This window comes from Pseudophryne corroboree, chromosome 6 (assembly GCF_028390025.1).
Source record: "Pseudophryne corroboree isolate aPseCor3 chromosome 6, aPseCor3.hap2, whole genome shotgun sequence".
In the NCBI taxonomy this organism is placed as follows: domain Eukaryota; kingdom Metazoa; phylum Chordata; class Amphibia; order Anura; family Myobatrachidae; genus Pseudophryne; species Pseudophryne corroboree.
Genome location: NC_086449.1, coordinates 15700525 through 15725489, shown reverse-complemented (window position 1 = coordinate 15725489; position 24965 = coordinate 15700525). Strand labels below are relative to the sequence as shown.

Below are 24965 nucleotides of genomic sequence, written 5' to 3'. Positions count from 1 at the left end.
GTGTATATACAGCTAAACTGCTTACTTTTTATCATTATGATTTATTATTTAATATATATTTATTTCTTGCTGTATTATTGTCCTAGTTGCACATATTTACTAATGAATTATTTTTAGATGTGGATTATTAGTGATTAAATTCCACCATGAGCTGACGTGTAACCTGTTCTTAATTGATTAGTTAAATATTCACACATGTTTTGTATAGCATTTGGACTTTAAATACTGATAGACTCAGAGGCTGGGATACACCTTTGATAAAGTCACATGGTTTGTGACGAAACGCGTCAGGACCCCGCCTCCTTGCACACCTTGACTCTACCACTTTCACAGGTAGCAAGCTGCTGACTGAGCCACCCACATCTCGGCTCCCATCCCGGCTTCTTCATTTGCCGCCGGTGACTTCTACCAGCACGCCGCTGTTAAACTCCATACATCAATCCGGTGATAGCATGTTCCTCCCTCCATCGCACAAATAAGCACTGGGCATCGCAGGAACACACGGCCGAGGACGCTCGGTCGGGACCAGCCCTCGGAGAGGTATATAATCACTTATACAGCAGTATTCTCTATTGCCGCACTGAGATCTCTATTACGGCATTTAACATTAGACATTCATTGATCAGCCGCTTACCTGACTGTGGACCTTTATATGGAGATGACATTGGACTTGTTTCTTTATTAATACCAAAAGTTATAACCTCCAGTATATACATCTACAATATCAAGGTGCTTCTGCATCAAAACTCTGGTTTTATAATAATACCTTTATCAGTCGGATTATTGATTTTTAATGTGTTAAATTTAATGTTATTAGTACAATAAAAAAATTTATTATCTACGCGTCAGCTCTCATTTATATTGCCCTAAAACACTGCGCAGCCATTTCTTCTCCATTTATATTCTAAATGATTATGTTCGTCCCTTGCCCGTTCCCTATTCTTCAGGAGTTCTCTTTTTAAACCCAAAGTTTGTTCTTTTACTTCCCTCACATGCTCAACTTCATATCCACACTCTTGAAATTTCTTCTCCAGGTTATTTGACTGTTCTTTGAACACTATACTCTCTGAGCTGTTCCATCTAATTCTCTTAAACTGTCCAGAGTGGCCAGATCTTCCACATCATGCCCACTTCCTAGTGAAGTGGGCAGGATGAGGAGATCATCCAGGGAATTGCAATGCTGAATTGAGGAGGTGGGGCTAAATTATGTGAGTTTACATAATTTAGCCTTGCCTTCCTACCATGGACCCACAAATCACAAAATTTTTAGGGCAGAACCAGATCTGTTGTCCAGCCCGACACCAATTATTTGGTCTGTTTGATTTAAACCCATTTTCTTACCACTGTTACAAAGACAAAATTTTTTACTGTGTTTGTGGATTTACTTCCCGAGTATCCCTAAGTCACACACATATTTCAAAAAAGTGAACATACGACAGTGCTACCAGATGAGATGTTAAGTAGCTGTTGAAGTACAGTAAGTTGTCATCCTCTAAGTCAAGGCTGATATAAATTGAAAAAGTCTGGAACACCATGCTAGACAATTGTAAATAAAGAATCTTCGTGTCACACATTGGGGTCTTAGCATCTATTACTAGTCAGCCTGTCATGCTTCCCTACGCTGCATGTGTCTGATCAAGATACATCCCAAAGGTAAGCAAACTCTCAAAAACATGGTTGCCAGTGCAGCTATGATGGACTCTGTCAGGTGGTAAACCTGAGCATCCCAGCCCAACTCACCTGATACTCTGCTCCAATGATGCTGGACTTTTTTCTACTTAAACAGCGCAATGTCTTCAATGTACCAGGCCTTCAAAATTCTGTTGACCACCCTGCTTTGCAGGCATGCTGTAATTTGCATATAAATAATAAGAGTTAGTGCATGATCAATTGTTCCTCTCTGTGTATATTTGACTACATGTATGTACATGTATGTATACTACATGTATGTAGATAGAGCTAGTGAGTATGACAGAGAAAGCAAGCACATAAAAGAGAGAAGCAAGGAAAGCATGGAGAGAACAGAGAGTATAGCAGGTACAGTAAAAGTATGTGGATGCACAACTTCATGTTGCCATCAGTGATAACTCATGTCTTTGTCCATGTGGGTCTGGGACTTGGGGTCGACATCAAAAAGGTCGTCACACCTTAGGTCGACACCAATTGGTAGACACACCTTAGGTCGACATGGACAAAAGGTCGACGTGGACAAAAGGTCGACAGGAACAAGGTCGACATGGAAACAGTTCGACATGAGTTTTTTATGTTTTTTTGGTGTCGTTTTCTTCGTAGAGTGACCGGGCACCCCAATTAGTGCACCGCGTACCCTCGCATGGCTCGCTTTGCTCGCCATGCTTCAGGCATGGTGCCTTCGCTTCGCTCGGCACAGATTACCGTTCCAATCGTAGTCCACGTGGATCGTTAAGTATGAAAAGGTTCCAAAAAAAAAAAAAAAACATAAAAACTAATGTCGAACTTTTTCCATGTCGACATTGTTCCTATCAACCTTTTGTCCATGTCGACCTTTTGTCCATGTCGACCTAAGGTGTCGACCAATTGGCATCGACCTAAGGTGTGTCGACCTTTTTGTTGTCGACCTGGAGTCCGGATACCGTCCATGTTCATAGGAATTACCTATATGAAAGCCAGTTGTTAGACTGCTCTGGGCATTGAACAATCAAGTGGATGAAAAGGGGTTAGGCAGCAATGTGTAAATTACAATCTTGCACGCACATAGTTAATTTAGTGTAAGAGCAGCTTTCAAAACTGTGGAACCTCAGGGCCTTACCGCAACTCCTGTGATGGCATCATAGCAGGGTGGCATACAGTACATAGGAAATTTTCTGAGTAATATTCTGAAAATGTGCACGCTACCTCTGACTTCCAAATAAGTAACTGGAACTTATGGACCTTGCAGAAGGGTGTGCACACAGTTTGAGCATGTCCCTTCTTATCCTGCAGACCACTCATCATCAGTGACTGTGGAGTACATACAGTATTAGTGATACTGTATGTAAGCTGAGAGTGCAGCAATGTGTGCTACAAATGCAGTGGTCTTCTACTCAGTATATATATAGTAAAGAGATAATGCTCTCTAGCCCTATCCTTTTGGTGTTTAGCTCTGCAACAACACTCCCACATAACCTTCCTCTCCCAGGATTCAACCAAAACCATTGTCCACTGATGACCTCTCACCTCAACTAGAGTAACCTACTCCTCACTGGACTCCCCATAGCTCTCATCTTGCACTTCTCCAATCTGTACATAAACTGCAGCTAGACTTATCTTCCTCTCCCACTGCTCCACATCTGCCTCCCTTCACTGCCTATCCCTTCACTGGATCCTCAACCCCTATTGAATCCTGTGCAAATTCAACATCAAAGTTACAAAGAAAAAAGAGAGACTCTGTGTTGGGGCACGCTTGAAAAACTAAAACTTAACTTTTAATTATAGTATGATAAAATTATGGTACACAATTGAACACACATATAATATATAGTATTTAGGGAGAAAAAATATAATGATTCTCACTTGCAAATTAATAATTTAGGAGTAGCAGTTCTCCAAGTAATATTGCTATTTAAGGTGACAGTGACACCTAAGATGAAAATATTGAGAATTTAATTTCAGCATACCAGAAAATTCTTCCAATGCCTATTTATAATGGTATGTCCTGGTAATGATTAATCTGCTATTTCAAAATTTTCTAATCAATAATTGCAATATGTGAAAGGGCTCTAGACGAGTATATAATCAAGAAGAGAATTTCATGAGAAGAAGGAAAATTTGATATGAAAAAGGTAATGGTCAAAGGTTGCTCCAATACTTCTGCTTTTCACATGAATACAGAGGTGTTTGTTACTGCACCTAATATTCCCTGGAAGTCTCCTATCCAGGTACTAATCAGGCTATTCACTGCTTAGCTTCCAAGATCAGGCGAGATTGGGCGTAGCCAGTGAGATGTGGCAGTAATATCCCATAGATTGTGAATGAGAGAGTGTATGGTTATTGGCATATACCAGATAGAGTACTTCTGCTGTCCATTATTGCGCACAGTTTCCCTGTTACTTCTAGCATTGCAGGGGAGATATATAACTGGCGTCAGGATGAGAGAGTACTGAAAAAGTAAGATATAGGAAAATTATAGGTTCAGAGCCCGTCTTCTGCTGTCCACTGTCATATAATTTAATATAGCGGACAGTGGATGAGAGAGGCGGGTTATCTGGGCCTATTGAATAATGGTGTGAAATTACACAGATATCTTAAGGTTTCTTATGATAGTGCATGATTCAATTACATATTCTTAATCCTAATAGTAGTGGGCAAGAAATTTTCGCTATTTGGCGATGCCCCTAGAATATTGCAAAAGAAGGCCGAAGCCAGCTATTTGAGATATCTCAAAACACACGTATTAGTATGAAATTCTATCTCACTAATTACGGTATGTGAGAGAAAAGAGACATCAAAGGAGCGTTCAATTTCTTTACATTGTGGATAATAGGTAGCAGATTAAACAAAAAAATTAAACAATTTAAAGATAAAATATTTTTTGTCAAATATACGATACCAGGAGGTGAGTGGGCTGAACCGTGCACTGTTCAGCACCACTAGTCACAGACGGCCGTTTCACCTGTAGGTGGCTTGTTCACTGTGTGAGGTGATGGTGGAAGAGAGTCTATTTAAGGCAAAAAGGGGGGTGGTCTCAAAATTCAGACCAATCACAGGAAGGAGGAAGTCAATGAGACATCCTGCGCATCACTTCCGGTTTCAAAATCCGGAAGTTAAGGTTATTCTAATTATGCATAGAGTCGTATCTAGGGTTAGATAGGGCTTATAATATAGCTTAAGATGCAGTGAGTAAATAGGGAAGATAACATTTAAAGTTAATTATTGTGGACAAGATCGAAATATTAACTACGTAGCCGGGGGTTCATAGGTCACTGGAGTTGTCAGGGACGCGTCCCTGAATAGCGTAGCGTCATTTCCGGTTGAAAAGACCGGAAGTGGCGTGCGTGACCGTAATTCTAGGTTTATGTGGGGCTGAGTGAAAAAGAACACGTAGGGCTGAGGATAACTGCGGATGAGCATAAATGGGAGTAGAGAAGTACATATTGGTTCGGATGGTGTGGCCACGATCGGAGTAAAGAAACTCCGTGACCGGAGATGGCGTCAGTGTACCATCTTACAGGAAGTGCTTAGTTGCATCACTTCCTGTCTTCATGTCCCGATTCATAGTAATCAGACTACTGTGGGCGCGCACCGGGACATGGACGCATGACTTCCGGTCACGAGGGCCGGAAGTGGTGAAAAAAGGCCGTCACTTTTAATTTTATGTGCGGCTGATTAAGAAGTAATTTTAGACTGGAGATAGCTGGTAGGGCCTGCGGAGGAGTAGAGGAATACGAATTTATATATTTAGATGGCCCTGATAATGGGGCCGCATAAGAGGTAGAAGCTACGTGACCGGAAGTGGCGTCGGAGCACTAGCTACATCACTTCCTGTTATGAAAAGAGCAGGAAAGGCTGTGTGCAACTGATAACGGGAACCGCATATGAAATAGAAACTATGTGACCGGAAGTGGCGTCGGAGCACTAGCTAAATCTCTTCCTGTTCTGAAAAGAACAGGAAAGGCTGCGTGCAACCATAATTGTAGATAAGAGAAAAAAAGTAAACTATGTGTAGTGTTTGTGTTTTGCTGGTTGCTAGGTAACCATAAGGTCAATGAATAAAAATTGTTAAATTTAAAAGTATGCCTTTGTGATTTGTGTTTATGAATTAGTGATTAAGGGTGAGGAGAGAGAGAGAAGAAAAGATTAAAAATAAATAAAAATGAATAAAATAAAAATTATATATATAAAAATAAAAATAAAAAAGGGGGGGATAAAAGAAAAGAGTAAAGAAGGAAAAAATAATAATAATAAAAATAATAATAAATAATAAATGAAATAATAATATAATGTTATGATAATATGATAATATAACAGGATACAATAAATGAATAAATAAATAAATAAATTATAACAAAATAATAATGATTTTTTGCTCGTTTAAAATAATGATCAAGTTATAACGTATTGTGATATCGAATTAGGCAAGGTTGCGACTATGTTTGTTGAAAGAAGAGAAAAGGAGAAAATTGAAATTGATACAGCTTCTATAGTAGAGCGGAAGAAGTTAATAGATTATATTTTATTTGATGTGATATCTGGGTGATTGTGTTGTGAGTGGATATTGGTATTGTGTTGGTGCATCATGAGTGTGTGGCGATTGGTTTGAATGTGAATGGAGGGGTGAGTCAATGAAAATGAGTGTGTAGGGAGTGCCTTATGGGTGTGAATGTGAATAGGTATAAATGTGAGAGAATGAGTGGAATTGTTGGATAGAAACAAATGAAGAAATAGGAAAGTGAATAATGTAAATGTGAGAGAATAAGTGGAGTTGTTGATTAGAGAAGTGAATTAGATGGGGACAGATGAAGAAAAAGGAGAGGGAAGAATTGGGTTAGGGAATCATATGGAACATCAGATAAAAACTCCATAATTTATGTATTCGTTCATGCCCTTAGGCGCAAGGCAGTTAAGTTTGAAGGTCCATTCGGATTCATGTTTGAGCAATTCTTGCATCAAATCTCCTCCGCGTATTCCTAAGTTGATTCTTTCCAGTCCAAAGGCTTTGAGTTCTTTGGGATTGCCCTGATGATAGTTAAAAAAGTGGCGCGCCACTGACGTTAGTTTTTTCATTTTTTTAATATCGGATGATGCATTTCTTACAGAGCCTATGTGTTCCAGGATACGTTGTTTTAGGGCTCTTGTGGTGATACCCACATATTTCATGTCACAACTACACGATATGCAGTATACAACTCCAACTGCATTGCAGTTGATGAATTGGTTAATTAATTTCTCCTCTCCATACCGATCAATAATGGAAGATGTTTTGACCATATGTGGGCATGCTTTACAATTTCCACATGGGAAGGAGCCCTTGATGGTTGGTTGTTTTTTGGGATTTTTGGTGAAATGACTACTGGTAAGTTTATCTTTGAGATTTTTAGACCTTCTCCAACTCATGGAGGGTTTTGTCCTATTGTTGCTGCTAGGTCCTTGTCTAGAAGTAAGATTGGCCAGTGCCTGTTAATAGATTCTTGTATCTCCCTCCATTCTCTACAAAAGGTGCCCACGAATCTGAGCTTGTTATCTTGTTCCAGTGATTTATGAGTTTTAGTCTGTGGAAAGATCAACTTGTCCCTCGGTGTCTGGCTGGTGTGCCATTTGGCTTTTTTAATAGACCTATGGCTGTAGCCACGTTCACGTAATCTTGTTGTTAGTTCCATGCTTTTCTCTAAAAAGGTCGAAGAATCTGAGCAATTTCTTTTCAGACGTAAGAATTCACCCTTAGGGATATTTTCCACTGTTGGGGGGAAATGTGCACTTGTTTGGTATAAAAGGCTGTTTGTAGATGTTTCTTTGCGATATAGTTCGGTTTCTATCTGGCCATTAGGTGCTTTTGAAATCACAAGGTCGAGGAAGCATACTGAGTCCTTGCTGATGTGGTGTATGAGTTTGAGATTGTTGTCATTGGTGTTCAATTCCTCAATGAATGTTAGTAACAAACTTCTATCACCTTCCCAAATCAGGATGATATCATCGATGTAGCGCCACCATGCAACTACATGTCGTGTATATTTCTCATTATTGGGATGCATCACAATTTCCCTCTCCCACCAACCTAAGTACAGGTTCGCGTACGTTGGTGCGCAGGCCGCGCCCATCGCTGTCCCGCGAGTTTGAAGATAAAACTTGTCGTTAAAGGTGAAGTAGTTCCTCGTTAGTATGAACTCCAATAATTCAATTAGTAGGTCATGAAACTCATTATTGCCGGCCATGTCAAGAAAGTATCTGACTGCTTTTATACCGATCTGATGTTTGATGCTGGTGTAGAGTGATTCTACATCTAATGTTACCAATAGGTGGTTGTCATCGAGTTGGACATCATGTAGCTTTTGGAGTATGTCCGTTGTATCCCGTAGATATGAAGGAAGATTCAACACGTGTTGCCGTAAGTGTAAATCCAAGAAAGTACTCAGTTTTTCCAGAATTCCACCCTGTCCTGATACAATAGGTCGTCCTGGTGGTATGGTAATGTTTTTATGAACCTTGGGTAGAAGATATAATGTGGGTGTTTTGGGTTTGGTGGTTGTTAGATACTCAGTTTCCTCCTTGGTCAACGTGCCTTGGGAGTATGCCCGATCTAAGATCCTATTAAGGGCGATCCTAAAGTTGTCAGTTGGATCGAATGTTATTTGTTTATAACATTGTATATCCCCCAGTTGTCTCATTGCCTCAATAATGTACATTGTTTTAGGCCAGAGGACAATGTTGCCCCCCTTATCAGAGGGCTTGATTACTATATCCGACCAGGACTGTATTTCACGCAGAGTTCTTCTTTCCATTTTGCTCAGATTGTCGCCATGAAATGGTTTGGATTTGGACTTGGTATAGATCTTATCTAGGTCACGAGCTACTAATTCTTGAAATACTCTGGTTTCCGGTGAAATATGTTCAGGAGGAAAGAAGGTTGATTTTTTCTTACATTTAGGTCTCGTAGGCGTATCTGTTGTATCCAATTCTCCAGTGTGGAGTTCCTCTAATGCTGCTAAGGCCTCTATTTCTTCTGTGGTAAGTGGTTCATCTATTGGATTATGTTCTGTGTCGTTTTCCAAATGGGATTCTTGACGTGTTACAAAGAATTTTTTAAGAAGTAGTTTCCGCCCAAAGAGGTGTAAATCCTTCTCCCAAAGGAAGCGATTCAATGGTTGTGTGGGCGAGAAGGATAATCCTTTGGATAAGAGAGTGATGTGGTCATCAGTGAGGGTTTTGTCTGAAAGATTAATAATTCTGAAATTCGTCTCCTGTGTTACTTCCTCCTGTTGTTTCTGACTGGGTATCTGGGTTCCCAATTGGCTTGTTCTCGTTGATTTCTTGCTCCCCCTCCTCGTCTTCCTCTTTGTCGAAATCTTGGTCTTCCTCCCCTCCTGTCTGATCCTAAAAAATGAGTCGATGTATGGTTTGTGAAATCGTCCCTATAATTGTATGTTTCTCCTTCCGAATTACAAGGGTCCGAATATTCTTCTCCCCCTGATGATTCTGCCTCGGATGAAGTGTATCTGTCTTGCGACTGTGTGTGGTCTCTGTATGTGGGTGTTTTGCTCCAGCGAAATATGTTGCCCGTCTTGAAATCCCTCATGTCTCTTGCAAATTTGCTTTTCTTTCTATCAATAATTTTTTGTTCGTAGGGTTCCAGTTCTTTCTTGATCTTTTCAAAAGTTTGTTGGAATTTAGTGTTGGTTTCCCATTCTTCAAGGCTTTTGCCTAAGTCTTCTATTTCTTTTTCACATGCATTAAGTACTAAGTGATTGTGTTTGATTAGGACAGCCATGAGGTCTTGGGAGCATTTCAGAAGTACAGCTTCCCATTCTGTTGTTAGACTATCCGTAGTTAGTTGAAAGGTCGGAAAGATCTTAGGTCTTAAACCTCTAGGTGTAATTTTATTTTTAACATAACTTTCCAAAGTTTTAACATCCCATGAGGAGCGCATTCTTTTCTGCAGACAAGATCTTAATTTGTTAAGTTCTGAGTCCCACCCTAGGTTGCCTGAGGATAAATCTGTTCCACTATTGAAAATATCTTCCACACTTTGTAATGAGACGTGTCTACTGCTTAGTTCGTTGCGAAGGCTAAAAGAAGCCATGCTGGAACTATTAGTGGATAGCTGACTTAATGTCAAAAAGATTAAACTGAGAGGAGTAATGATTTTTTGGAATGGAATGTTGTAATAAATTTATAAATAATATGCGTTCTTATAAGGGTATGTGTGATAAATGGGTGTACCGTAACAATAATATGCCAGAATTCGGCTTAGAGGGACATAAATGTCCTGTCCGTGCTGGAACCTGAAGCTGAAGATTCAATCAGCATACATGATCAGGAAAAGGTCAGTTTGGTGCCGCACAGGACCCTAAAATTTTTTTCTTTGTAATGGGCTCTTATGAAATTTGTCCCTTATGAACCAACAGTGCATATACATACGAAATGCCTGTATAGGTCTTTAAGGAATTACTGTTGTTGGTGGTGCACCCAGAGTCAATAGTACATATCAAAGTTACAAAGAAAAAAGAGAGACTCTGTGTTGGGGCACGCTTGAAAAACTAAAACTTAACTTTTAATTATAGTATGATAAAATTATGGTACACAATTGAACACACATATAATATATAGTATTTAGGGAGAAAAAATATAATGATTCTCACTTGCAAATTAATAATTTAGGAGTAGCAGTTCTCCAAGTAATATTGCTATTTAAGCTGACAGTGACACCTAAGATGAAAATATTGAGAATTTAATTTCAGCATACCAGAAAATTCTTCCAATGCCTATTTATAATGGTATGTCCTGGTAATGATTAATCTGCTATTTCAAAATTTTCTAATCAATAATTGCAATATGTGAAAGGGCTCTAGACGAGTATATAATCAAGAAGAGAATTTCATGAGAAGAAGGAAAATTTGATATGAAAAAGGTAATGGTCAAAGGTTGCTCCAATACTTCTGCTTTTCACATGAATACAGAGGTGTTTGTTACTGCACCTAATATTCCCTGGAAGTCTCCTATCCAGGTACTAATCAGGCTATTCACTGCTTAGCTTCCAAGATCAGGCGAGATTGGGCGTAGCCAGTGAGATGTGGCAGTAATATCCCATAGATTGTGAATGAGAGAGTGTATGGTTATTGGCATATACCAGATAGAGTACTTCTGCTGTCCATTATTGCGCACAGTTTCCCTGTTACTTTTAGCATTGCAGGGGAGTTATATAACTGGCGTCAGGATGAGAGAGTACTGAAAAAGTAAGATATAGGAAAATTATAGGTTCAGAGCCCGTCTTCTGCTGTCCACTGTCATATAATTTAATATAGCGGACAGTGGATGAGAGAGGCGGGTTATCTGGGCCTATTGAATAATGGTGTGAAATTACACAGATATCTTAAGGTTTCTTATGATAGTGCATGATTCAATTACATATTCTTAATCCTAATAGTAGTGGGCAAGAAATTTTCGCTATTTGGCGATGCCCCTAGAATATTGCAAAAGAAGGCCGAAGCCAGCTATTTGAGATATCTCAAAACACACGTATTAGTATGAAATTCTATCTCACTAATTACGGTATGTGAGAGAAAAGAGACATCAAAGGAGCGTTCAATTTCTTTACATTGTGGATAATAGGTAGCAGATTAAACAAAAAAATTAAACAATTTAAAGATAAAATATTTTTTGTCAAATATACGATACCAGGAGGTGAGTGGGCTGAACCGTGCACTGTTCAGCACCACTAGTCACAGACGGCCGTTTCACCTGTAGGTGGCTTGTTCACTGTGTGAGGTGATGGTGGAAGAGAGTCTATTTAAGGCAAAAAGGGGGGTGGTCTCAAAATTCAGACCAATCACAGGAAGGAGGAAGTCAATGAGACATCCTGCGCATCACTTCCGGTTTCAAAATCCGGAAGTTAAGGTTATTCTAATTATGCATAGAGTCGTATCTAGGGTTAGATAGGGCTTATAATATAGCTTAAGATGCAGTGAGTAAATAGGGAAGATAACATTTAAAGTTAATTATTGTGGACAAGATCGAAATATTAACTCGTAGCCGGGGGTTCATAGGTCACTGGAGTTGTCAGGGACGCGTCCCTGAATAGCGTAGCGTCATTTCCGGTTGAAAAGACCGGAAGTGGCGTGCGTGACCGTAATTCTAGGTTTATGTGGGGCTGAGTGAAAAAGAACACGTAGGGCTGAGGATAACTGCGGATGAGCATAAATGGGAGTAGAGAAGTACATATTGGTTCGGATGGTGTGGCCACGATCGGAGTAAAGAAACACCGTGACCGGAGATGGCGTCAGTGTACAATCTTACAGGAAGTGCTTAGTTGCATCACTTCCTGTCTGCATGTCCCGATTCATAGTAATCAGACTACTGTGGGCGCGCACCGGGACATGGACGCATGACTTCCGGTCACGAGGGCCGGAAGTGGTGAAAAAAGGCCGTCACTTTTAATTTTATGTGCGGCTGATTAAGAAGTAATTTTAGACTGGAGATAGCTGGTAGGGCCTGCGGAGGAGTAGAGGAATACGAATTTATATATTTAGATGGCCCTGATAATGGGGCCGCATAAGAGGTAGAAGCTACGTGACCGGAAGTGGCGTCGGAGCACTAGCTATATCACTTCCTGTTATGAAAAGAGCAGGAAAGGCTGTGTGCAACTGATAACGGGAACCGCATATGAAATAGAAACTATGTGACCGGAAGTGGCGTCGGAGCACTAGCTAAATCTCTTCCTGTTCTGAAAAGAACAGGAAAGGCTGCGTGCAACCATAATTGTAGATAAGAGAAAAAAAGTAAACTATGTGTAGTGTTTGTGTTTTGCTGGTTGCTAGGTAACCATAAGGTCAATGAATAAAAATTGTTAAATTTAAAAGTATGCCTTTGTGATTTGTGTTTATGAATTAGTGATTAAGGGTGAGGAGAGAGAGAGAAGAAAAGATTAAAAATAAATAAAAATGAATAAAATAAAAATTATATATATAAAAATAAAAATAAAAAGGGGGGGGATAAAAGAAAAGAGTAAAGAAGCTAAAAATAATAATAATAAAAATAATAATAAATAATAAATGAAATAATAATATAATGTTATGATAATATGATAATATAATAGGATAAAATAAATGAAATTATAAATAAATAAATTATAACAAAATAATAATGATTTTTTGCTCGTTTAAAATAATGATCAAGTTATAACGTATTGTGATATCGAATTAGGCAAGGTTGCGACTATGTTTGTTGAAAGAAGAGAAAAGGAGAAAATTGAAATTGATACAGCTTCTATAGTAGAGCGGAAGAAGTTAATAGATTATATTTTATTTGATGTGATATCTGGGTGATTGTGTTGTGAGTGGATATTGGTATTGTGTTGGTGCATCATGAGTGTGTGGCGATTGGTTTGAATGTGAATGGAGGGGTGAGTCAATGAAAATGAGTGTGTAGGGAGTGCCTTATGGGTGTGAATGTGAATAGGTATAAATGTGAGAGAATGAGTGGAATTGTTGGATAGAAACAAATGAAGAAATAGGAAAGTGAATAATGTAAATGTGAGAGAATAAGTGGAGTTGTTGATTAGAGAAGTGAATTAGATGGGGACAGATGAAGAAAAAGGAGAGGGAAGAATTGGGTTAGGGAATCATATGGAACATCAGATAAAAACTCCATAATTTATGTATTCGTTCATGCCCTTAGGCGCAAGGCAGTTAAGTTTGAAGGTCCATTCGGATTCATGTTTGAGCAATTCTTGCATCAAATCTCCTCCGCGTATTCCTAAATTGATTCTTTCCAGTCCAAAGGCTTTGAGTTCTTTGGGATTGCCCTGATGATAGTTAAAAAAGTGGCGCGCCACTGACGTTAGTTTTTTCATTTTTTTAATATCGGATGATGCATTTCTTACAGAGCCTATGTGTTCCAGGATACGTTGTTTTAGGGCTCTTGTGGTGATACCCACATATTTCATGTCACAACTACACGATATGCAGTATACAACTCCAACTGCATTGCAGTTGATGAATTGGTTAATTAATTTCTCCTCTCCATACCGATCAATAATGGAAGATGTTTTGACCATATGTGGGCATGCTTTACAATTTCCACATGGGAAGGAGCCCTTGATGGTTGGTTGTTTTTGGGATTTTTGGTGAAATGACTACTGGTAAGTTTATCTTTGAGATTTTTAGACCTTCTCCAACTCATGGAGGGTTTTTGTCCTATTGTTGCTGCTAGGTCCTTGTCTAGAAGTAAGATTGGCCAGTGCCTGTTAATAGATTCTTGTATCTCCCTCAATTCTCTACAAAAGGTGCCCACGAATCTGAGCTTGTTATCTTGTTCCAGTGATTTATGCGTTTTAGTCTGTGGAAAGATCAACTTGTCCCTCGGTGTCTGGCTGGTGTGCCATTTGGCTTTTTTAATAGACCTATGGCTGTAGCCACGTTCACGTAATCTTGTTGTTAGTTCCATGCTTTTCTCTAAAAAGGTCGAAGAATCTGAGCAATTTCTTTTCAGACGTAAGAATTCACCCTTAGGGATATTTTCCACTGTTGGGGGGAAATGTGCACTTGTTTGGTATAAAAGGCTATTTGTAGATGTTTCTTTGCGATATAGTTCGGTTTCTATCTGGCCATTAGGTGCTTTTGAAATCACAAGGTCGAGGAAGCATACTGAGTCCTTGCTGATGTGGTGTATGAGTTTGAGATTGTTGTCATTGGTGTTCAATTCCTCAATGAATGTTAGTAACAAACTTCTATCACCTTCCCAAATCAGGATGATATCATCGATGTAGCGCCACCATGCAACTACATGTCGTGTATATTTCTCATTATTGGGATGCATCACAATTTCCCTCTCCCACCAACCTAAGTACAGGTTCGCGTACGTTGGTGCGCAGGCCGCGCCCATCGCTGTCCCGCGAGTTTGAAGATAAAACTTGTCGTTAAAGGTGAAGTAGTTGCTCGTTAGTATGAACTCCAATAATTCAATTAGTAGGTCATGAAACTCATTATTGCCGGCCATGTCAAGAAAGTATCTGACTGCTTTTATACCGATCTGATGTTTGATGCTGGTGTAGAGTGATTCTACATCTAATGTTACCAATAGGTGGTTGTCATCGAGTTGGACATCATGTAGCTTTTGGAGTATGTCCGTTGTATCCCGTAGATATGAAGGAAGATTCAACACGTGTTGCCGTAAGTGTAAATCCAAGAAAGTACTCGGTTTTTCCAGAATTCCACCCTGTCCTGATACAATAGGTCGTCCTGGTGGTATGGTAATGTTTTTATGAACCTTGGGTAGAAGATATAATGTGGGTGTTTTGGGTTTGGTGGTTGTTAGATACTCAGTTTCCTCCTTGGTCAACGTGCCTTGGGAGTATGCCCGATCTAAGATCCTATTAAGGGCGATCCTAAAGTTGTCAGTTGGATCGAATGTTATTTGTTTATAACATTGTATATCCCCCAGTTGTCTCATTGCCTCAATAATGTACATTGTTTTAGGCCAGAGGACAATGTTGCCCCCCTTATCAGAGGGCTTGATTACTATATCCGACCAGGACTGTATTTCACGCAGAGTTCTTCTTTCCATTTTGCTCAGATTGTCGCCATGAAATGGTTTGGATTTGGACTTGGTATAGATCTTATCTAGGTCACGAGCTACTAATTCTTGAAATACTCTGGTTTCCGGTGAAATATGTTCAGGAGGAAAGAAGGTTGATTTTTTCTTACATTTAGGTCTCGTAGGCGTATCTGTTGTATCCAATTCTCCAGTGTGGAGTTCCTCTAATGCTGCTAAGGCCTCTATTTCTTCTGTGGTAAGTGGTTCATCTATTGGATTATGTTCTGTGTCGTTTTCCAAATGGGATTCTTGACGTGTTACAAAGAATTTTTTAAGAAGTAGTTTCCGCCCAAAGAGGTGTAAATCCTTCTCCCAAAGGAAGCGATTCAATGGTTGTGTGGGCGAGAAGGATAATCCTTTGGATAAGAGAGTGATGTGGTCATCAGTGAGGGTTTTGTCTGAAAGATTAATAATTCTGAAATTCGTCTCCTGTGTTACTTCCTCCTGTTGTTTCTGACTGGGTATCTGGGTTCCCAATTGGCTTGTTCTCGTTGATTTCTTGCTCCCCCTCCTCGTCTTCCTCTTTGTCGAAATCTTGGACTTCCTCCCCTCCTGTCTGATCCTAAAAAATGAGTCGATGTATGGTTTGTGAAATCGTCCCTATAATTGTATGTTTCTCCTTCCGAATTACAAGGGTCCAAATATTCTTCTCCCCCTGATGATTCTGCCTCGGATGAAGTGTATCTGTCTTGCGACTGTGTGTGGTCTCTGTATGTGGGTGTTTTGCTCCAGCGAAATATGTTGCCCGTCTTGAAATCCCTCATGTCTCTTGCAAATTTGCTTTTCTTTCTATCAATAATTTTTTGTTCGTAGGGTTCCAGTTCTTTCTTGATCTTTTCCAAAGTTTGTTGGAATTTAGTGTTGGTTTCCCATTCTTCAAGGCTTTTGCCTAAGTCTTCTATTTCTTTTTCACATGCATTAAGTACTAAGTGATTGTGTTTGATTAGGACAGCCATGAGGTCTTGGGAGCATTTCAGAAGTACAGCTTCCCATTCTGTTGTTAGACTATCCGTAGTTAGTTGAAAGGTCGGAAAGATCTTAGGTCTTAAACCTCTAGGTGTAATTTTATTTTTAACATAACTTTCCAAAGTTTTAACATCCCATGAGGAGCGCATTCTTTTCTGCAGACAAGATCTTAATTTGTTAAGTTCTGAGTCCCACCCTAGGTTGCCTGAGGATAAATCTGTTCCACTATTGAAAATATCTTCCACACTTTGTAATGAGACGTGTCTACTGCTTAGTTCGTTGCGAAGGCTAAAAGAAGCCATGCTGGAACTATTAGTGGATAGCTGACTTAATGTCAAAAAGATTAAACTGAGAGGAGTAATGATTTTTTGGAATGGAATGTTGTAATAAATTTATAAATAATATGCGTTCTTATAAGGGTATGTGTGATAAATGGGTGTACCGTAACAATAATATGCCAGAATTCGGCTTAGAGGGACATAAATGTCCTGTCCGTGCTGGAACCTGAAGCTGAAGATTCAATCAGCATACATGATCAGGAAAAGGTCAGTTTGGTGCCGCACAGGACCCTAAAATTTTTTTCTTTGTAATGGGCTCTTATGAAATTTGTCCCTTATGAACCAACAGTGCATATACATACGAAATGCCTGTATAGGTCTTTAAGGAATTACTGTTGTTGGTGGTGCACCCAGAGTCAATAGTACATATCAAAGTTACAAAGAAAAAAGAGAGACTCTGTGTTGGGGCACGCTTGAAAAACTAAAACTTAACTTTTAATTATAGTATGATAAAATTATGGTACACAATTGAACACACATATAATATATAGTATTTAGGGAGAAAAAATATAATGATTCTCACTTGCAAATTAATAATTTAGGAGTAGCAGTTCTCCAAGTAATATTGCTATTTAAGGTGACAGTGACACCTAAGATGAAAATATTGAGAATTTAATTTCAGCATACCAGAAAATTCTTCCAATGCCTATTTATAATGGTATGTCCTGGTAATGATTAATCTGCTATTTCAAAATTTTCTAATCAATAATTGCAATATGTGAAAGGGCTCTAGACGAGTATATAATCAAGAAGAGAATTTCATGAGAAGAAGGAAAATTTGATATGAAAAAGGTAATGGTCAAAGGTTGCTCCAATACTTCTGCTTTTCACATGAATACAGAGGTGTTTGTTACTGCACCTAATATTCCCTGGAAGTCTCCTATCCAGGTACTAATCAGGCTATTCACTGCTTAGCTTCCAAGATCAGGCGAGATTGGGCGTAGCCAGTGAGATGTGGCAGTAATATCCCATAGATTGTGAATGAGAGAGTGTATGGTTATTGGCATATACCAGATAGAGTACTTCTGCTGTCCATTATTGCGCACAGTTTCCCTGTTACTTTTAGCATTGCAGGGGAGTTATATAACTGGCGTCAGGATGAGAGAGTACTGAAAAAGTAAGATATAGGAAAATTATAGGTTCAGAGCCCGTCTTCTGCTGTCCACTGTCATATAATTTAATATAGCGGACAGTGGATGAGAGAGGCGGGTTATCTGGGCCTATTGAATAATGGTGTGAAATTACACAGATATCTTAAGGTTTCTTATGATAGTGCATGATTCAATTACATATTCTTAATCCTAATAGTAGTGGGCAAGAAATTTTCGCTATTTGGCGATGCCCCTAGAATATTGCAAAAGAAGGCCGAAGCCAGCTATTTGAGATATCTCAAAACACACGTATTAGTATGAAATTCTATCTCACTAATTACGGTATGTGAGAGAAAAGAGACATCAAAGGAGCGTTCAATTTCTTTACATTGTGGATAATAGGTAGCAGATTAAACAAAAAAATTAAACAATTTAAAGATAAAATATTTTTTGTCAAATATACGATACCAGGAGGTGAGTGGGCTGAACCGTGCACTGTTCAGCACCACTAGTCACAGACGGCCGTTTCACCTGTAGGTGGCTTGTTCACTGTGTGAGGTGATGGTGGAAGAGAGTCTATTTAAGGCAAAAAGGGGGGTGGTCTCAAAATTCAGACCAATCACAGGAAGGAGGAAGTCAATGAGACATCCTGCGCATCACTTCCGGTTTCAAAATCCGGAAGTTAAGGTTATTCTAATTATGCATAGAGTCGTATCTAGGGTTAGATAGGGCTTATAATATAGCTTAAGATGCAGTGAGTAAATAGGGAAGATAACATTTAAAGTTAATTATTGTGGACAAGATCGAAATATTAACTCGTAGCCGGGGGTTCATAGGTCACTGGAGTTGTCAGGGACGCGTCCCTGAATAGCGTAGCGTCATTTCCGGTTGAAAAGACCGGAAGTGGCGTGCGTGACCGTAATTCTAGGTTTATGTGGGGCTGAGTGAAAAAGAACACGTAGGGCTGAGGATAACTGCGGATGAGCATAAATGGGAGTAGAGAAGTACATATTGGTTCGGATGGTGTGGCCACGATCGGAGTAAAGAAACACCGTGACCGGATATGGCGTCAGTGTACAATCTTACAGGAAGTGCTTAGTTGCATCACTTCCTGTCTGCATGTCCCGATTCATAGTAATCAGACTACTGTGGGCGCGCACCGGGACATGGACGCATGACTTCCGGTCACGAGGGCCGGAAGTGGTGAAAAAAGGCCGTCACTTTTAATTTTATGTGCGGCTGATTAAGAAGTAATTTTAGACTGGAGATAGCTGGTAGGGCCTGCGGAGGAGTAGAGGAATACGAATTTATATATTTAGATGGCCCTGATAATGGGGCCGCATAAGAGGTAGAAGCTACGTGACCGGAAGTGGCGTCGGAGCACTAGCTATATCACTTCCTGTTATGAAAAGAGCAGGAAAGGCTGTGTGCAACTGATAACGGGAACCGCATATGAAATAGAAACTATGTGACCGGAAGTGGCGTCGGAGCACTAGCTAAATCTCTTCCTGTTCTGAAAAGAACAGGAAAGGCTGCGTGCAACCATAATTGTAGATAAGAGAAAAAAAGTAAACTATGTGTAGTGTTTGTGTTTTGCTGGTTGCTAGGTAACCATAAGGTCAATGAATAAAAATTGTTAAATTTAAAAGTATGCCTTTGTGATTTGTGTTTATGAATTAGTGATTAAGGGTGAGGAGAGAGAGAGAAGAAAAGATTAAAAATAAATAAAAATGAATAAAATAAAAATTATATATATAAAAATAAAAATAAAAAGGGGGGGGATAAAAGAAAAGAGTAAAGAAGCTAAAAATAATAATAATAAAAATAATAATAAATAATAAATGAAATAATAATATAATGTTATGATAATATGATAATATAATAGGATAAAATAAATGAAATTATAAATAAATAAATTATAACAAAATAATAATGATTTTTTGCTCGTTTAAAATAATGATCAAGTTATAACGTATTGTGATATCGAATTAGGCAAGGTTGCGACTATGTTTGTTGAAAGAAGAGAAAAGGAGAAAATTGAAATTGATACAGCTTCTATAGTAGAGCGGAAGAAGTTAATAGATTATATTTTATTTGATGTGATATCTGGGTGATTGTGTTGTGAGTGGATATTGGTATTGTGTTGGTGCATCATGAGTGTGTGGCGATTGGTTTGAATGTGAATGGAGGGGTGAGTCAATGAAAATGAGTGTGTAGGGAGTGCCTTATGGGTGTGAATGTGAATAGGTATAAATGTGAGAGAATGAGTGGAATTGTTGGATAGAAACAAATGAAGAAATAGGAAAGTGAATAATGTAAATGTGAGAGAATAAGTGGAGTTGTTGATTAGAGAAGTGAATTAGATGGGGACAGATGAAGAAAAAGGAGAGGGAAGAATTGGGTTAGGGAATCATATGGAACATCAGATAAAAACTCCATAATTTATGTATTCGTTCATGCCCTTAGGCGCAAGGCAGTTAAGTTTGAAGGTCCATTCGGATTCATGTTTGAGCAATTCTTGCATCAAATCTCCTCCGCGTATTCCTAAATTGATTCTTTCCAGTCCAAAGGCTTTGAGTTCTTTGGGATTGCCCTGATGATAGTTAAAAAAGTGGCGCGCCACTGACGTTAGTTTTTTCATTTTTTTAATATCGGATGATGCATTTCTTACAGAGCCTATGTGTTCCAGGATACGTTGTTTTAGGGCTCTTGTGGTGATACCCACATATTTCATGTCACAACTACACGATATGCAGTATACAACTCCAACTGCATTGCAGTTGATGAATTGGTTAATTAATTTCTCCTCTCCATACCGATCAATAATGGAAGATGTTTTGACCATATGTGGGCATGCTTTACAATTTCCACATGGGAAGGAGCCCTTGATGGTTGGTTGTTTTTGGGATTTTTGGTGAAATGACTACTGGTAAGTTTATCTTTGAGATTTTTAGACCTTCTCCAACTCATGGAGGGTTTTTGTCCTATTGTTGCTGCTAGGTCCTTGTCTAGAAGTAAGATTGGCCAGTGCCTGTTAATAGATTCTTGTATCTCCCTCAATTCTCTACAAAAGGTGCCCACGAATCTGAGCTTGTTATCTTGTTCCAGTGATTTATGCGTTTTAGTCTGTGGAAAGATCAACTTGTCCCTCGGTGTCTGGCTGGTGTGCCATTTGGCTTTTTTAATAGACCTATGGCTGTAGCCACGTTCACGTAATCTTGTTGTTAGTTCCATGCTTTTCTCTAAAAAGGTCGAAGAATCTGAGCAATTTCTTTTCAGACGTAAGAATTCACCCTTAGGGATATTTTCCACTGTTGGGGGGAAATGTGCACTTGTTTGGTATAAAAGGCTATTTGTAGATGTTTCTTTGCGATATAGTTCGGTTTCTATCTGGCCATTAGGTGCTTTTGAAATCACAAGGTCGAGGAAGCATACTGAGTCCTTGCTGATGTGGTGTATGAGTTTGAGATTGTTGTCATTGGTGTTCAATTCCTCAATGAATGTTAGTAACAAACTTCTATCACCTTCCCAAATCAGGATGATATCATCGATGTAGCGCCACCATGCAACTACATGTCGTGTATATTTCTCATTATTGGGATGCATCACAATTTCCCTCTCCCACCAACCTAAGTACAGGTTCGCGTACGTTGGTGCGCAGGCCGCGCCCATCGCTGTCCCGCGAGTTTGAAGATAAAACTTGTCGTTAAAGGTGAAGTAGTTGCTCGTTAGTATGAACTCCAATAATTCAATTAGTAGGTCATGAAACTCATTATTGCCGGCCATGTCAAGAAAGTATCTGACTGCTTTTATACCGATCTGATGTTTGATGCTGGTGTAGAGTGATTCTACATCTAATGTTACCAATAGGTGGTTGTCATCGAGTTGGACATCATGTAGCTTTTGGAGTATGTCCGTTGTATCCCGTAGATATGAAGGAAGATTCAACACGTGTTGCCGTAAGTGTAAATCCAAGAAAGTACTCGGTTTTTCCAGAATTCCACCCTGTCCTGATACAATAGGTCGTCCTGGTGGTATGGTAATGTTTTTATGAACCTTGGGTAGAAGATATAATGTGGGTGTTTTGGGTTTGGTGGTTGTTAGATACTCAGTTTCCTCCTTGGTCAACGTGCCTTGGGAGTATGCCCGATCTAAGATCCTATTAAGGGCGATCCTAAAGTTGTCAGTTGGATCGAATGTTATTTGTTTATAACATTGTATATCCCCCAGTTGTCTCATTGCCTCAATAATGTACATTGTTTTAGGCCAGAGGACAATGTTGCCCCCCTTATCAGAGGGCTTGATTACTATATCCGACCAGGACTGTATTTCACGCAGAGTTCTTCTTTCCATTTTGCTCAGATTGTCGCCATGAAATGGTTTGGATTTGGACTTGGTATAGATCTTATCTAGGTCACGAGCTACTAATTCTTGAAATACTCTGGTTTCCGGTGAAATATGTTCAGGAGGAAAGAAGGTTGATTTTTTCTTACATTTAGGTCTCGTAGGCGTATCTGTTGTATCCAATTCTCCAGTGTGGAGTTCCTCTAATGCTGCTAAGGCCTCTATTTCTTCTGTGGTAAGTGGTTCATCTATTGGATTATGTTCTGTGTCGTTTTCCAAATGGGATTCTTGACGTGTTACAAAGAATTTTTTAAGAAGTAGTTTCCGCCCAAAGAGGTGTAAATCCTTCTCCCAAAGGAAGCGATTCAATGGTTGTGTGGGCGAGAAGGATAATCCTTTGGATAAGAGAGTGATGTGGTCATCAGTGAGGGTTTTGTCTGAAAGATTAATAATTCTGAAATTCGTCTCCTGTGTTACTTCCTCCTGTTGTTTCTGACTGGGTATCTGGGTTCCCAATTGGCTTGTTCTCGTTGATTTCTTGCTCCCCCTCCTCGTCTTCCTCTTTGTCGAAATCTTGGACTTCCTCCCCTCCTGTCTGATCCTAAAAAATGAGTCGATGTATGGTTTGTGAAATCGTCCCTATAATTGTATGTTTCTCCTTCCGAATTACAAGGGTCCAAATATTCTTCTCCCCCTGATGATTCTGCCTCGGATGAAGTGTATCTGTCTTGCGACTGTGTGTGGTCTCTGTATGTGGGTGTTTTGCTCCAGCGAAATATGTTGCCCGTCTTGAAATCCCTCATGTCTCTTGCAAATTTGCTTTTCTTTCTATCAATAATTTTTTGTTCGTAGGGTTCCAGTTCTTTCTTGATCTTTTCCAAAGTTTGTTGGAATTTAGTGTTGGTTTCCCATTCTTCAAGGCTTTTGCCTAAGTCTTCTATTTCTTTTTCACATGCATTAAGTACTAAGTGATTGTGTTTGATTAGGACAGCCATGAGGTCTTGGGAGCATTTCAGAAGTACAGCTTCCCATTCTGTTGTTAGACTATCCGTAGTTAGTTGAAAGGTCGGAAAGATCTTAGGTCTTAAACCTCTAGGTGTAATTTTATTTTTAACATAACTTTCCAAAGTTTTAACATCCCATGAGGAGCGCATTCTTTTCTGCAGACAAGATCTTAATTTGTTAAGTTCTGAGTCCCACCCTAGGTTGCCTGAGGATAAATCTGTTCCACTATTGAAAATATCTTCCACACTTTGTAATGAGACGTGTCTACTGCTTAGTTCGTTGCGAAGGCTAAAAGAAGCCATGCTGGAACTATTAGTGGATAGCTGACTTAATGTCAAAAAGATTAAACTGAGAGGAGTAATGATTTTTTGGAATGGAATGTTGTAATAAATTTATAAATAATATGCGTTCTTATAAGGGTATGTGTGATAAATGGGTGTACCGTAACAATAATATGCCAGAATTCGGCTTAGAGGGACATAAATGTCCTGTCCGTGCTGGAACCTGAAGCTGAAGATTCAATCAGCATACATGATCAGGAAAAGGTCAGTTTGGTGCCGCACAGGACCCTAAAAATTTTTTCTTTGTAATGGGCTCTTATGAAATTTGTCCCTTATGAACCAACAGTGCATATACATACGAAATGCCTGTATAGGTCTTTAAGGAATTACTGTTGTTGGTGGTGCACCCAGAGTCAATAGTACATATCAAAGTTACAAAGAAAAAAGAGAGACTCTGTGTTGGGGCACGCTTGAAAAACTAAAACTTAACTTTTAATTATAGTATGATAAAATTATGGTACACAATTGAACACACATATAATATATAGTATTTAGGGAGAAAAAATATAATGATTCTCACTTGCAAATTAATAATTTAGGAGTAGCAGTTCTCCAAGTAATATTGCTATTTAAGGTGACAGTGACACCTAAGATGAAAATATTGAGAATTTAATTTCAGCATACCAGAAAATTCTTCCAATGCCTATTTATAATGGTATGTCCTGGTAATGATTAATCTGCTATTTCAAAATTTTCTAATCAATAATTGCAATATGTGAAAGGGCTCTAGACGAGTATATAATCAAGAAGAGAATTTCATGAGAAGAAGGAAAATTTGATATGAAAAAGGTAATGGTCAAAGGTTGCTCCAATACTTCTGCTTTTCACATGAATACAGAGGTGTTTGTTACTGCACCTAATATTCCCTGGAAGTCTCCTATCCAGGTACAAATCAGGCTATTCACTGCTTAGCTTCCAAGATCAGGCGAGATTGGGCGTAGCCAGTGAGATGTGGCAGTAATATCCCATAGATTGTGAATGAGAGAGTGTATGGTTATTGGCATATACCAGACAGAGTACTTCTGCTGTCCATTATTGCGCACAGTTTCCCTGTTACTTTTAGCATTGCAGGGGAGTTATATAACTGGCGTCAGGATGAGAGAGTAATGAAAAAGTAAGATATAGGAAAATTATAGGTTCAGAGCCCGTCTTCTGCTGTCCACTGTCATATAATTTAATATAGCGGACAGTGGATGAGAGAGGCGAGTTATCAGGGCCTATTGAATAATGGTGTGAAATTACACAGATATCTTAAGGTTTCTTATGATAGTGCATGATTCAATTACATATTCTTAATCCTAATAGTAGTGGGCAAGAAATTTTCGCTATTTGGCGATGCCCCTAGAATATTGCAAAAGAAGGCCGAAGCCAGCTATTTGAGATATCTCAAAACACACGTATTAGTATGAAATTCTATCTCACTAATTACGGTATGTGAGAGAAAAGAGACATCAAAGGAGCGTTCAATTTCTTTACATTGTGGATAATAGGTAGCAGATTAAACAAAAAAATTAAACAATTTAAAGATAAAATATTTTTTGTCAAATATACGATACCAGGAGGTGAGTGGGCTGAACCGTGCACTGTTCAGCACCACTAGTCACAGACGGCCGTTTCAC

General features: G+C 39.1%; 4 pseudogenes; all 4 read right to left on the bottom strand.

The window, feature by feature from the left end:
* Positions 1–3855: 3855 nt before the first annotated feature.
* Positions 3856–3974, bottom strand: LOC134936909 (5S ribosomal RNA; annotated as a pseudogene).
* Positions 3975–10634: 6660 nt separating this feature from the next.
* Positions 10635–10753, bottom strand: LOC134936908 (5S ribosomal RNA; annotated as a pseudogene).
* Positions 10754–17412: 6659 nt separating this feature from the next.
* Positions 17413–17531, bottom strand: LOC134936907 (5S ribosomal RNA; annotated as a pseudogene).
* Positions 17532–24190: 6659 nt separating this feature from the next.
* On the bottom strand, positions 24191–24309 carry LOC134937185 (5S ribosomal RNA; annotated as a pseudogene).
* Positions 24310–24965: the final 656 nt, after the last annotated feature.